The 11,911-nt window shown below is 43.5% G+C and overlaps 1 long non-coding RNA gene across 1 annotated transcript; it reads left to right on the forward strand.

Annotated features, from left to right (window-relative positions):
* The first annotated feature begins 2,211 nt into the window (after positions 1-2,211).
* Positions 2,212-11,316, forward strand: LOC309532312. The gene is made up of 3 exons (XR_014219734.1): positions 2,212-2,390; positions 7,393-7,508; positions 10,157-11,316. It is a non-coding gene; the product is annotated as an uncharacterized lncRNA (long non-coding RNA).
* Positions 11,317-11,911: the final 595 nt, after the last annotated feature.

An 11,911-nucleotide genomic window follows, 5' to 3' on the forward strand; every position in this document is an offset into this window, starting at 1 on the left:
TCAGCACAAATATGAGGTCTCGATGAAACATGAGAGTGCCTCCATTTTCATTCAATTACACAGAATGTAAAAATGTCATCACCGTGGGATTCCTATTCATAGGGTTAATGGTGGCATAAATCATCAGCTGGAAGCTGGTAGGAGAACAGGGAAGAGAATCAAAGGGGAAGAGGGAAATCCTACAGCAACAGCAGGCAGGAGTACAAGGAGGCAGCCTACGAGTTTGGTGTTGGTTTGGATCTGATTTTTGGGATGCAAATGATCTTTCTAAATTACATCCCTTCTTGTGCCAAGATTACCTTGGCACCAGTGCACCTTGAGCCTGATAATAATGAAAGCCAGTCCTTGTCTGGCCCTGCTCTCCCTGGGTCTTTCAAATAACAACAAATCAGAGTTAACTAGAGCATGCTGGTGATAGATTAGTTGCTAAACTAAATGGTCTAGGGACCCCCAAAATAAGGCCCAGATGCAGACTCAGTATAATTAAAGCACTGTAGACAGCCAAGGCAACTCACACACCATATTGGATGCTATTTGTTTTGATACCAGTTAGAATGGTGACACAGAATCAGCTTCGCCGGCGCTATTAATTTTCTGGTTCCAGAGGGTCAGATGTGTAATCGTGGATAATACAACACTCTGCACTTGCAGATGTCACTACTCCAGCAGAATGGGTTTTTGTAATGAACTGCTCTCCTTTTTCCACCAGGAGATGTTGGAGAGAGTCTTTCAATGTCTTTCCCCCAAAGCCATTACATTGAAGAGAGAATTTCAATGAGAGAGAAAGGAGAAACAAATCCACAGATGAGTAGCTGAGTAAACAAAGCATTAGTAAATCTAACCATTTTCAAAGACATGGCTGTGCTTCCTGTTGGGGGGAAAGTATAAGCAATAACATTTCCTTGTAATAAATTTAATTCATGGACCTGCTAGAGTGAGAAGTCTGCAGATAAAGGGTGGATCCTGACAATATATATATCTGCCTGCTAGGGCTTGCTGCGGCCTGGCACCAGCCCCTTGCATAGAAAGCACAAACCATAACTTGCAGCTTCAGATGTAATGGCAAACTATTGTTTGTTAGAACTTTAGAGAAGGACTCAGAATATGGGGGTGGGGATGGAAAGTATAAGCCTGAAACTCAGACCCAACAGTGAAACTCTGGCATGACTATCACATTTGAACTAGCCCACTGATATTATGTGACAACATGCCACTGACTTGCAATTCAGAAAAAAGCATCTCTTGTTTAAGCTTACCTCTGAGAGGTTAAACTAAACTGCTTTTATTAACACCTCAAAGTCAAGACCAGGTATGGTCACTCTGTGCAGCATCAGAACTATGTCATCATTCTTCCATCACTTACATGTCATAATGCTGCACTGCTGCTGCCTACGTTCTCTAAGCACAAGGTATTGCGTGGCTATTCCCTCCCCCCCCCACAGGTGGAATAAATAAAGACACTGGACACAAAGATTTAGGTTAATGGGCGAAAATGGCCACAACTTTATTGATTACAGGTAAGAAGGGTATTGGCTTTAGGCATTGGCCCCTAACCGACTATCCGGTCTAACCGGGAAGGGTTAAACACCAACAGGGGGAGCCACCCGAGATGCATATCCCTAGGCGCTCCCCGAGGGGTTACCGCTCGGGGGCGCGCTTTAGGCCCTAGCCTCCGTAGGTTTCGGACGAGGCGTCGCCCCTTGGAGTCCTTTAACGAACTACCCTTCAAGCATTGGGGGAGGTGATGGCGTTCCTCCCCCCCAACCTCATTTGCATGACAATACCCCGGCCAATGCCTACCGCCAAAACCAAGGGAGTTGTGACGATTTGCTACGAGGTAGGCGAAAAAACCAAGTGGCTCCGAAAACCAGCCAATTAGCCAAATGGAAAAACTCCTACCAGGCCCCTTGCGGCGACCAGCCGAAGCCCATAGCAAGGTCAATGGCAAAACCTAAAGGGCGGGTGGGTGGGAAACTGCGTCAGCTGCAAGGGAGAAAAGGGGCGAGCCAAGGGCTGCCCCGACCTTAAGTGGCCTCTGGAAGGCCCGCCCCTGCTGCCAGCCGATTGGCTGGCACTGCAGGGGATGCAAATTAAGGGAATCCCTGCTTCCCACGAGGCTGGCGCCAGCCTCGCGGGAGTGAGTGTGGGCAGGGTCGTGAGCCCGCAACCCCCCCTCCTCCTGAAGTTCGGTAGTGGCATTATTACATCTTAGCTTTGTCCAGTATTTATCAAATTGTCCTGAACTCCTTTAACTTGCTCTTTTTTGATAGTCTCACCTGCTGTGCATCTCCTTCAGCCTAAATGCTTTCCTCCCATTCTCACCTTAGGTGTTTACCCTGGCTTCAGCTCAGTTGTACCTACTCCAACTCTCCGTATTTCTGAGCAAAAAAGTATTGATGATTACTATTAATTTAACCATTATTACCAGGCTAAGGGTGTCATATTAAGCATCAGTGGAACTCATGAAATGAATAACTATGTCTCCCAACAGACAGTTTTTGTGGCAAGTGACACTGGGCATAACTTGGTGGTGCTTTTTTCTACTCCACTTCTTCTTACAGCTGGGTGATTTTTTTTCTGTTTAGCCAAACATTTTTAGAGAATTAATTTGATTCAGTGTTGGTAATTTGTTCTGGCTTTCACGATTTTATAATTTTATGATGTTTTAAGGATTTTACTGTACACTGCCATAAAAAGCAACCCTGAAATGAAATCCTCTTATAAATAAATAAAACCCAGCTGTTTGGCTGCTGTGAGACATGGGGCTGCCACAGGGAAGGAGGTTCTCTGGATGTGAATACTGGGGTCCTCCAATTCCTGAGCTGCTTGTTACACACACACACACACACACACACACACAGTGTGTGTGTGTCAGGGGTGCCAACTTGAATAAAATACTGTGGGGCCCAGGTAAGCCCTGCCACGCATAATTGATCACATGATGCAGTACACACATACTATTTCAGTGGGAATGCCTATCAACTTTGTGGGGGCCCAGCCCCCTCAAATATTTTATTGGGGGGGTGAAGCCCCCACGGTCCCTAAGAGTTGGCTCCTATGATATATATCCAGTGCTTTTTTTCCTTAACAAATGTTCAGGGGTACTCTCATTTTCCTACTCACATTGAAATACTGCCCCTCAATGAGGCTAAACTTAGATGCACAAAATGTTTAGGGGTAGGCGTACCCCCAGAAAAAGCACTGTATATATCAACCATCATCCAAACAAAAACCAAATAAATAAGGGCACCCAAGACTGCCATGATGTAAGATATAAATAGCAGCCAAGCAGCTTACTCTCATATTTAAAAGAAAGGAGGATTTAAACCTCGAAATAAGTGCCTGCTTCCCAAACTTATCAGTGCAGCTCCTTCTTCATGTAAATTGGGTAGGTGACAGATAGTGTTATCCCTAATCCAGTCAGCCTTCTGCCAGCAGAGCCATATTTGATGTATTAGATTAGCTATAAAAGCAGCAGCTGCTCATTCTGATTTGTGGCAAGGGAAACTGAAGAGCTTTTGGCATAGACAGGAGAAGGCCCTTAAATAAAGCTCTTGTGGAGGTGAATTTAGGAAAGGGCTCACATCTGTTCTTACTTTGTGCGAATTTGTCCATGCTGTTTCACCAGAAAGTGCCAGAGCAACAAGGTGATGTTTTCAAGTAGCTGAGTGTAGACAGAAAGATTAATCGAAGAGGCTTTATCTTTAGGAGTACTCGTGGGGGCTCTGTTCGGCTCACAGAGAATGCAGGGGCGCTCATTACCATTTCATCATCTCTTCTCACTGCCGATAGTCTTTGGTCCATACTTTAATCACTATAATTATCTATTTTATCATCCTGTGTACCAGTTTCTGTGGTTGGGCAATTAGCACAGAAGCATATCCTCCATATGCAGATCTCTCCCCTCAGCCGCCTCTGCAGTAGCCTCTTGGCAAATAGGAGGTGCCAGTGGCGTAGCGTGGGGGGTGCAGGGGGGGCCGGCTGCACCAGGCGCAACATCTGGGGGTTAGGGTTAGGGGGCGCAAATCCACGGGTTAGGGGGCGCAAATCCACGGGTTAGGGGGCGCAAATTACTTGCCTTGCCCCGGGTGCTGACAACCCACGCTACGCCACTGGGAGGTGCTGCTGCTGGTCTCCTCCCACCACCAGGGAGAAAATGGCGGGAGCTGCCCTCTGGGGCCTCCTGGGCTCTGAACCTGCGCAATGTGATTCCCCACCCCACAACAGCCTTTGATTCCTCACCTTGTTCCCAATGTAGATTTTTCATGCACCCCTTGTTCCTGCTACAGATCTTTATTTCCCTCTTGTTCCTCACCCCATCTTTCTAGGCCAGGGAAGGACGCCATTTTGTGGTTCACCTTAGGTGCCAAAATGTCTTGGGCTGGCCTTGGGGAGTGCACTGGAGCAAAGATCACTGTAGTTCGTATATCTGATTCAGAGGAGGGAACAGACGTCTCTCTCTCTCTCCCCACCCCCTTACAAATGGACAGAATTCTCCTAGTGAATATCATCCTCTATTGCAGTTAGTGGCAAAGTCCTTTGGTGGGGAGGAGTAACTAAGCAGAGTCTGGGATTGGACTTTTCCTGTTGAATGTGCATACGGTATTCCCTACTAGCCCTGTCTCTGTGTAGCCTGCCCATGTAACCAAAGAGTGACAGCACAAGAAGCCAATTGCCATCAATGGTCATTGCAAATTGTGTGCAATTTTCACTATACAATCTTAATATCAGTGCTTATAGCAATTATCTGATTCATCGTTTACATCCACATTAACTGAAAGATTCACTAACTATACAGTACAGAAAATGCACTGTGCTCACACTACTGCCCTAGAAAGCATGGAAATCGTACATGTTGCCATAATACACAAAGATACATATCAGATATCTTAGCAAGAATACCATGGCTTGGAGCAATGCACCAAGCACTGCAACGACCCTTCCTTATTTCGTTAAGTTTGCCATTTTGTATTATTCAATCTATTATGTTCATTACTTATATGCAGTGCACATCTAATGAGTCCAGTCCATTTTCTCTCAAAATGAAAAATTATATTGACTCCCCTACAATCAATGACCCCATTGCGCCTTGGAGCATATTGAAACCAAATTGGATCCTTAGCACAAAAACTAAGTGTTGATGCTGAAGTATAAGGAGAGGGAACACAGAGGCTGTTTTGTGGGTGGGGGGGAAGTCATACTATTAATATTCGATAACTTGGGAGTAGAGCCAGTGAAATTGATTAACAGCTTTTAAAAATGGAGCAGCAAGCACAGCTGGTGCTAAGATATTACAGTGTTTGGCATCGTATAAATAGCCAGTCAGACATTCAAGGATCTTTTAACATCTTGGAAAGGGTAAGTATGCCAACAGATAACACCACGTGTGTTTTAAAATTATAGTAGGTATTCTCAAAGCAACTGAAGTCAATTAACCTCTGTTCTTTTCCCCTGCACTTTAAATTTAAAAGAAATGAATGGGTATTTTTTGTTCTCCTTTTACAATTATTAAAAAACCCTATCCTGCCGAGATATATAGTACATATGCAATGAGTTTTAGCTCAATGAAAATTTTTATAGCCAAGCTTTAGAGCCCTGAAAATATGAGTTTACTGGGGAAATGCTGACACAACTGTTAAGTGTAATGGAGTGAGCCATGCTGCCATAATTTCTGATACAATCTTATTGATATGGGTAGTAGGGAGACTAAAGATACTGCCAATCATTTTATAGGTGTGTGTGTGTAATTTTACTGTGATATTTGGGAGATTAAATCCTCAGGTGCTTCTTTTTTTCTGCATTAAGCATTAAAGGCTAAAAAATTCTCTCTCTCTCTCTCTCTCTCTCTCTCTCTCTCTCTGTGTGTGTGTGTGTGTGTGTACACACACATCTCTCTCTCTCTCCCCCCCCCCATGTTGTGGTGTCATCCTGACAATGACAAAAAAGCAATACATTTTGTGCTACAAGCAAGAAGGAGCAAGTGATAAAATCTTCCTTGGATAATATTTATTTCAAAGATGCCCTGAGCACATGCTGGGATTAAATTGGAAGTGAATTGATTAGAATATAAATATGGCTTCAAAACTGTGTGCTAATATTCAGTTTTATATTCATGAAAATATAAGAGTTGGTGAGGAAAAAACCCATCTCAAAATTATCCAGAAAGTTTCCACAGTGCAGGATTATATATATATATATATATATATATATATATATATATATATATATACATACACACACACACACACACACATATATATAATGTGTGTGTGTGCGTGTGCGCGTACGCACGCAGCAGGGTATCAACTAGCCCTGGGCAATCTTGACAGGCAGCTGCCGAACTAGCCTTGATCTTGAAACTTGGCTATCACTCTTCCTTTCTTGAGGCAAAATCAGAAAATTGCCTCAGATCTTCAAACTGCACAGAACTAATGACGAATCCACCAAATCTGAGTCCATATGCCATCTACATCTAAGTTTTAAAATGACAAGAGTAGCTGTACTCTGTCACTCATTTCTCTGGTCCAGGGAAATTTGACACTTTCTACCAGGCTATGTACTGCAATCATCTTTAAACTATTTGCATCTGAACAGAGATTATTGTTTATAATAGAGATGCTAACCCGTGACCCATAGCAGGCCCTGAAAAGGTTTTTGGTTTTTTTGTGTGGATGGGTGTCTCCCAATATCCCATTCAAAATTTGTCATTAAAAATAATAATATTGTAATTATTGACTGCCCTTGTGGATTCTCCACTGTGATGTCATGATGGCAAACACTTTTTGCCCCACTTTCCCTTAGCCCTTATAAAGCACATTCAGCTCAAATTCCTTTCCTTTCATTTCCTTGCTTACCATAAACTATGCTTGAATACTTATATTACCAGAGTAGCTGTTTATAAACCAAGAAGCTGGCATGGCTAGCTGTCTGAACAACTGTCTGTGCTTGAATCCACCATTACACAGAGGGTGCATGGAACTCTGGCTGCATTTTCTCCAGTCTTCTTCTTGGGTCAACACCCAAGAAGATGGACATGGAGCTGAGAGAAGGAGGCTGTCTATCTAGCCCTCTCTTTCTGGTCCAGGCCACACCCCTCACCAGCTTTACTTTACATCCTTCTTGAGTGTTTTCCCCTGGTGGGAATGTCTCCTTGAACTCTGATCACGAGCTGCTGGGAATTTTGTAGCTCTGTGAGGGTTAAACTACAGTTCCCCACTACAATTTTGTATCTCAACTAACAAAACAATATGTTTCGGGTGAGAGTGTTGCCATTATTCCTCTTTCTAGCATTTGCAGAAAATCCGACCGCCCCCTTTTTGCCCCCAGCTGCACTTCCTGTGAACCTCATAATGTTTTTTTTCTCCTTTCTCATATGAAAACTACCTTCAAAAGACTGGAGAAGTTACAGCCAACAGAGCGCCTGAAATGCTGACTGATTTCAAGCTACTATTTAAATGAAATTAATTCAGGGAGGGGAAACTTGAGGAATATGTGCTCAGAATTTAAAGGTAAGCCTTTGTTTTCATACCCTTTCTGTCACTACGCACATGCAGAAACACATTTCCAGATACAATTCTGTGACCATTTCTGAACTACATCCAATTGCTTCTTGAAGCCTGAGAGTTAGCCCAGGTACCTGTACATGAAAAATATTTTAAATCTCCACTCAAAGAGTTATACAATTGCTTGCCCCAAGGAGAGATGGCAAAGACTTGCATTTGAACAACATTCTTCACAGAATACCAGGCTTGTCAGAGGATTACAGTGTAGCTGAATGATTATAGCTACCTGATGCTTTAAATTTCAGATGCTCCCTTGGTATTCGCCTTCACAACAGTCTGAATTTTCCAGAAGCTTGCTGACATAATTTTGCACGTTATTTGAATGAGAGCTCTCCCGGGAGACTCACAATGAAGAAAGAAACTTTCTCTGCTTCTCATAAATCCTCATTTTTGCCTTATTCCACTTGTGATTTGTTTTTGTTTTGTTTTGCTTTTTTAAAACAAAAAACTGTAAATAGCCCAATTTACACATTATAGTCAGGAATGAGAACAACACATTTAGCAAGAATTGAACCTGAGAGAAGTAATTAGTGCTGTGATCAAAAATTTCTTCTGCTCCCCCACTCAGGCCGACTATTTCTCATCAATTAAGAAGAAAAGAAATTGCATCAGAAAACGAGCAAAGGGGAAATGATTTATTTTTTATGCAAAATTCTCCTGGGTGGGTGGCGGTGAGGTTTTGTGCTTACCTTACTTTTGAGGTGACTGGAGGATTTTGTCCTTCCTTTTGTTCTACAAATCACCTCCCCAGTGGGTTGCATTCTGCAGCCTCCCTGCATGCCCATGCTTCTTGAAAACTCCATGGTATCCTTTGCTGCCCTTGCTTGAAGCGTAGGAATGCAGGGACACTGCAGACTGTACACCTGACAGCTCCTCGTTGTTACTTTTTAAAAGTAAAATCTCTCTCCTTTTAAATAGATCTTTCTGGAAAGACTTTTCAGAGGTAAAAGGAAGGACTCCCTTAATAGGAAGATCAGAGAGTTCTGATGAAAACAAAAATGGGAGTGGAAATGGTTGACGATCACTTATTTGTCCCATCCCTCAAAGGGAAATAAATCCACTGAATACAGTCAGTATAAATAAAACTGCCATTGTTGCATTCAGTCCACAAATGATACATTTTTCTTGACCAATTTTCAGTGTCTTTTCTTGTACACTGAAATAAATGTGCTGGAATGGCATTGTTGGCATTTGTCTGTCTCGAAAGGCAACAGAGTGCGCCTCCAGGGCTGAAGTCCAACTGCTGAGTTAGCAGCACCAAACTGACCTCCCTGGGATGCAAGCCTGGGTAGTGTGTATGGAGGTCCTGGGCTGCCCAGATGACAAGACTCTTGGCCTTGCTGATGCAGCCCAAAGGAAAGTAGAGTAATGTGCTTGGCACCAGCTTGGCTGCAGGAGTTGCCGGAAGAAGGTGTACAAGGCACCATCCAACTGTCCTAGGGACTCCACTCTGGATTGCTCTAAGGTTTACTCCTTAGCTTTTTTTTCTCTGGAAGATGTTCTGCAAGGCACCGGAGGTTTGGGACCAAAGTTTTCCTTCTCCTAGATGGGCCACTTTCCCAGGTTGATGAGCCCATCTGCCCCTCACTTTCCTCTACAGCACATGCAGTTGGACCCACTATTGGTCATGTCCACTCAATCCGCCGGAGTCTGACTTCATGTGCAGGGGAAATCTCTACCTCCCCAAGGGTTGACACCCATCGGCTACCCTCACTTGGTTCAGCCCTCAGTCAGAAAACCATTCCTAGGGCGTGACCACTGTCATATTCTGAGAGATTTGAGGAGGCACAGGTGAGGGAATAATATAATGGCACGTAATTACTTAAGTCAATTACATTCCCACCACTCCTCTGCATCCAGCCGGTCCATGACAGCCTTTCATCAGAGGACTGGGGAATGTAGAATGGGGAAGAAAAGTTTCCACACCACCCTTGGCCATCTCACAAAAATAAGACAAGCTCAATCATCATTTTCCCCAAACTCTAAAGAAATTGTTAAGGGCCCTGAAAAGGAGAAAGAAAAATCGAGGCCTTTTTTATAGGGTAAGTTTTCAAGAAATTGTAGTGCAGCTATCAGCACAGAACTAGAAATAACCAGAAATAGGCAACTATTTCTAGAACTTTCATTAAAATAAATGAGTATTTCATTACCAGCTTTACTGGAGCATAGGCATCTGCTCACATAATTTTGTCAGGAACTGTTCATGTCTACACTTGGGGGGAGAAGTCTTATGCAATCCATTTGCTTCCAATTCTGATGCTGCCCCTAGACAGCCATTATCCTTTGTGCCCATCACAACCACCAGGTACCATAACAAAGATTTCATATTCTTAAAAGCAAATTAAAAGTCATGGGAACTGAACAGCTGTCTGTTTCTGATTAGAGTATAGCTTCAGGGGATTTCTAGTGGGCAAACAGACAAGAGGGAGAGTTAAAGTCTTTCCCCACAGCACTACAGCCCTGATCTGATTCCCCTCCCCACAGGGCTGCTATTATTATTTTTCGAAATGTGAGTGATCTTGATTGTGCATCTTTAGCTTTGCTTCTCCTTTTGTCCTTAATAAGCTACTCATTCAAACCATTTTTTTGCCCAGCTGCAGGCCTCCATGACAGAAAGAGTTGACTTCCAATCTTGGCAAGAGGTTTCTTCCTCCTAGCAGATGGCTTAGGTGATCAAAGTAGATTCTCTTAAGGCACTGATATGTCTGCTCTCAATACCTGCCAGGACTGCTGGATCAAAACTGTTTTAACTGGCAACCTGTACTAGTGTCACTACTACATTCATGCATACCACATGTAGAGTGTTTGCTTCTAACTCTACAGGACAGTTAGCGCAAAAAAGGGGGGGGAGAAAGAAAGTAAAAAAATACACCAGCACAGATAGAAAATGCTGTGTGAAGTTTGAAGGGGAAGAAGCAGTCTTCCTGCTGGGAGATGGCTGAGAGCGCTGTCAGCCTGTGGCAAGGTTTCTGTTTCTGTGTCTGTCAAAAAGACTTCTGAGAGTGAAAAGTAATGACATAAGATTTCTTCAGTGTTTATTCGTTCTGTTAGGGTAGTTTTCTGTGGAATTAAATTAGTAAAACTTAATTCATGATTCTGTGTGAACACCTACAAAATGGATCAGGATTTCCTAAGTGGTTCCTCCCTCTGGTTCATGGGAGCACTCATCCTGCACAAAAGGGTGGGGGGATACCATGACCTTCAGTGAGGTGTTGGATAGTTTTATCTGTCTAAGCAATACTGTCCATAATCAGGCAGGTCCCTTGTCATATGCTATCCAGGCATCTCCTGATATGATGTGGGGCCATTGCATTGATCAGCTGCAAACTCAGAGGTGACACTAAGAAAGGCTGCTGAAATAACATCCAGAACAGTCTGTGTTATCTCCATCGAAAAGCTGACACCACCATGGACCACAAAGCAGTTTTGTTGAACACCCAATTTCCTCTAATGTGCCACAGCTAGAGGGCTGCGCAGACCCTGGCAGACTACAAAGCAGTGTGCAGGAAGAGGACCAGCACTATCCAGAACAAAAATGCATGCAAGCTGGGAGCCTTGATTTGTGCTCCTGCACCTCTGTGGTTATTCATCAATACTTCCAGATACAATTTTGTTTCTAGTGTTCAATCTTGAAGAAAGGGTAATCTAAGCAAATCTGCACTTAATATCAGGTTGTGTTGAACCTACTGTTCTATTGTTATCTTCTAGTTTTAAACGGTATGCTTCTTACTGAATGAAAACCCTCAGTTGTGAACCCAGCTCTCTCTCTCTGTGTGTGTGTATCTGTTTAGAGCATGGGTAGGCAAACTAAGGTCCGGGGGTCGGATCCGGCCCAATCACCTTCTAAATCCGGCCCGTGGATGGTCCAGGAATCAATGTGTTTTTACATGAGTAGAATGTGCCCTTTTATTTAAAACACATCTCTCAGTTGTTTGTGGGGCATAGGAATTCATTCATTTTTTCCCTTCAAAATATAGTCCGGCCCCCCAAAAGGTCTGAGGGACAGTGGACCGGCCCCCTGCTGAAAAAGTTTGCTGACCCCTGGTTTAGAGTTACTGTTAACAAATATCTTATCATAGGGCCTTCTTAATACTTGGTGGCCAAGGTTGTCTTTCTTTCTTCCAGCCTGAACACGTGAGAGGAGATTCATGTGGAAGGGTTTTTTTGGGGTGGGAGGCACCACCCTTGCCATGAATGTCCCAATGTGTATGGGAAGTTCAGAAGGGGGCTTGGAAGCAAATTCACTTGAACACCCTTCGAAGTCTCCTTGCAGTCAGGAACTCCCTCTTCCTTGCTTTACCTCACTACACTCAGCTGCTATGAGCAATTTAGCCTTGCTAACTTCCAAG

This window comes from Podarcis vaucheri (genome assembly GCF_965113315.1).
Source record: "Podarcis vaucheri genome assembly, chromosome: 5".
In the NCBI taxonomy this organism is placed as follows: domain Eukaryota; kingdom Metazoa; phylum Chordata; class Lepidosauria; order Squamata; family Lacertidae; genus Podarcis; species Podarcis vaucheri.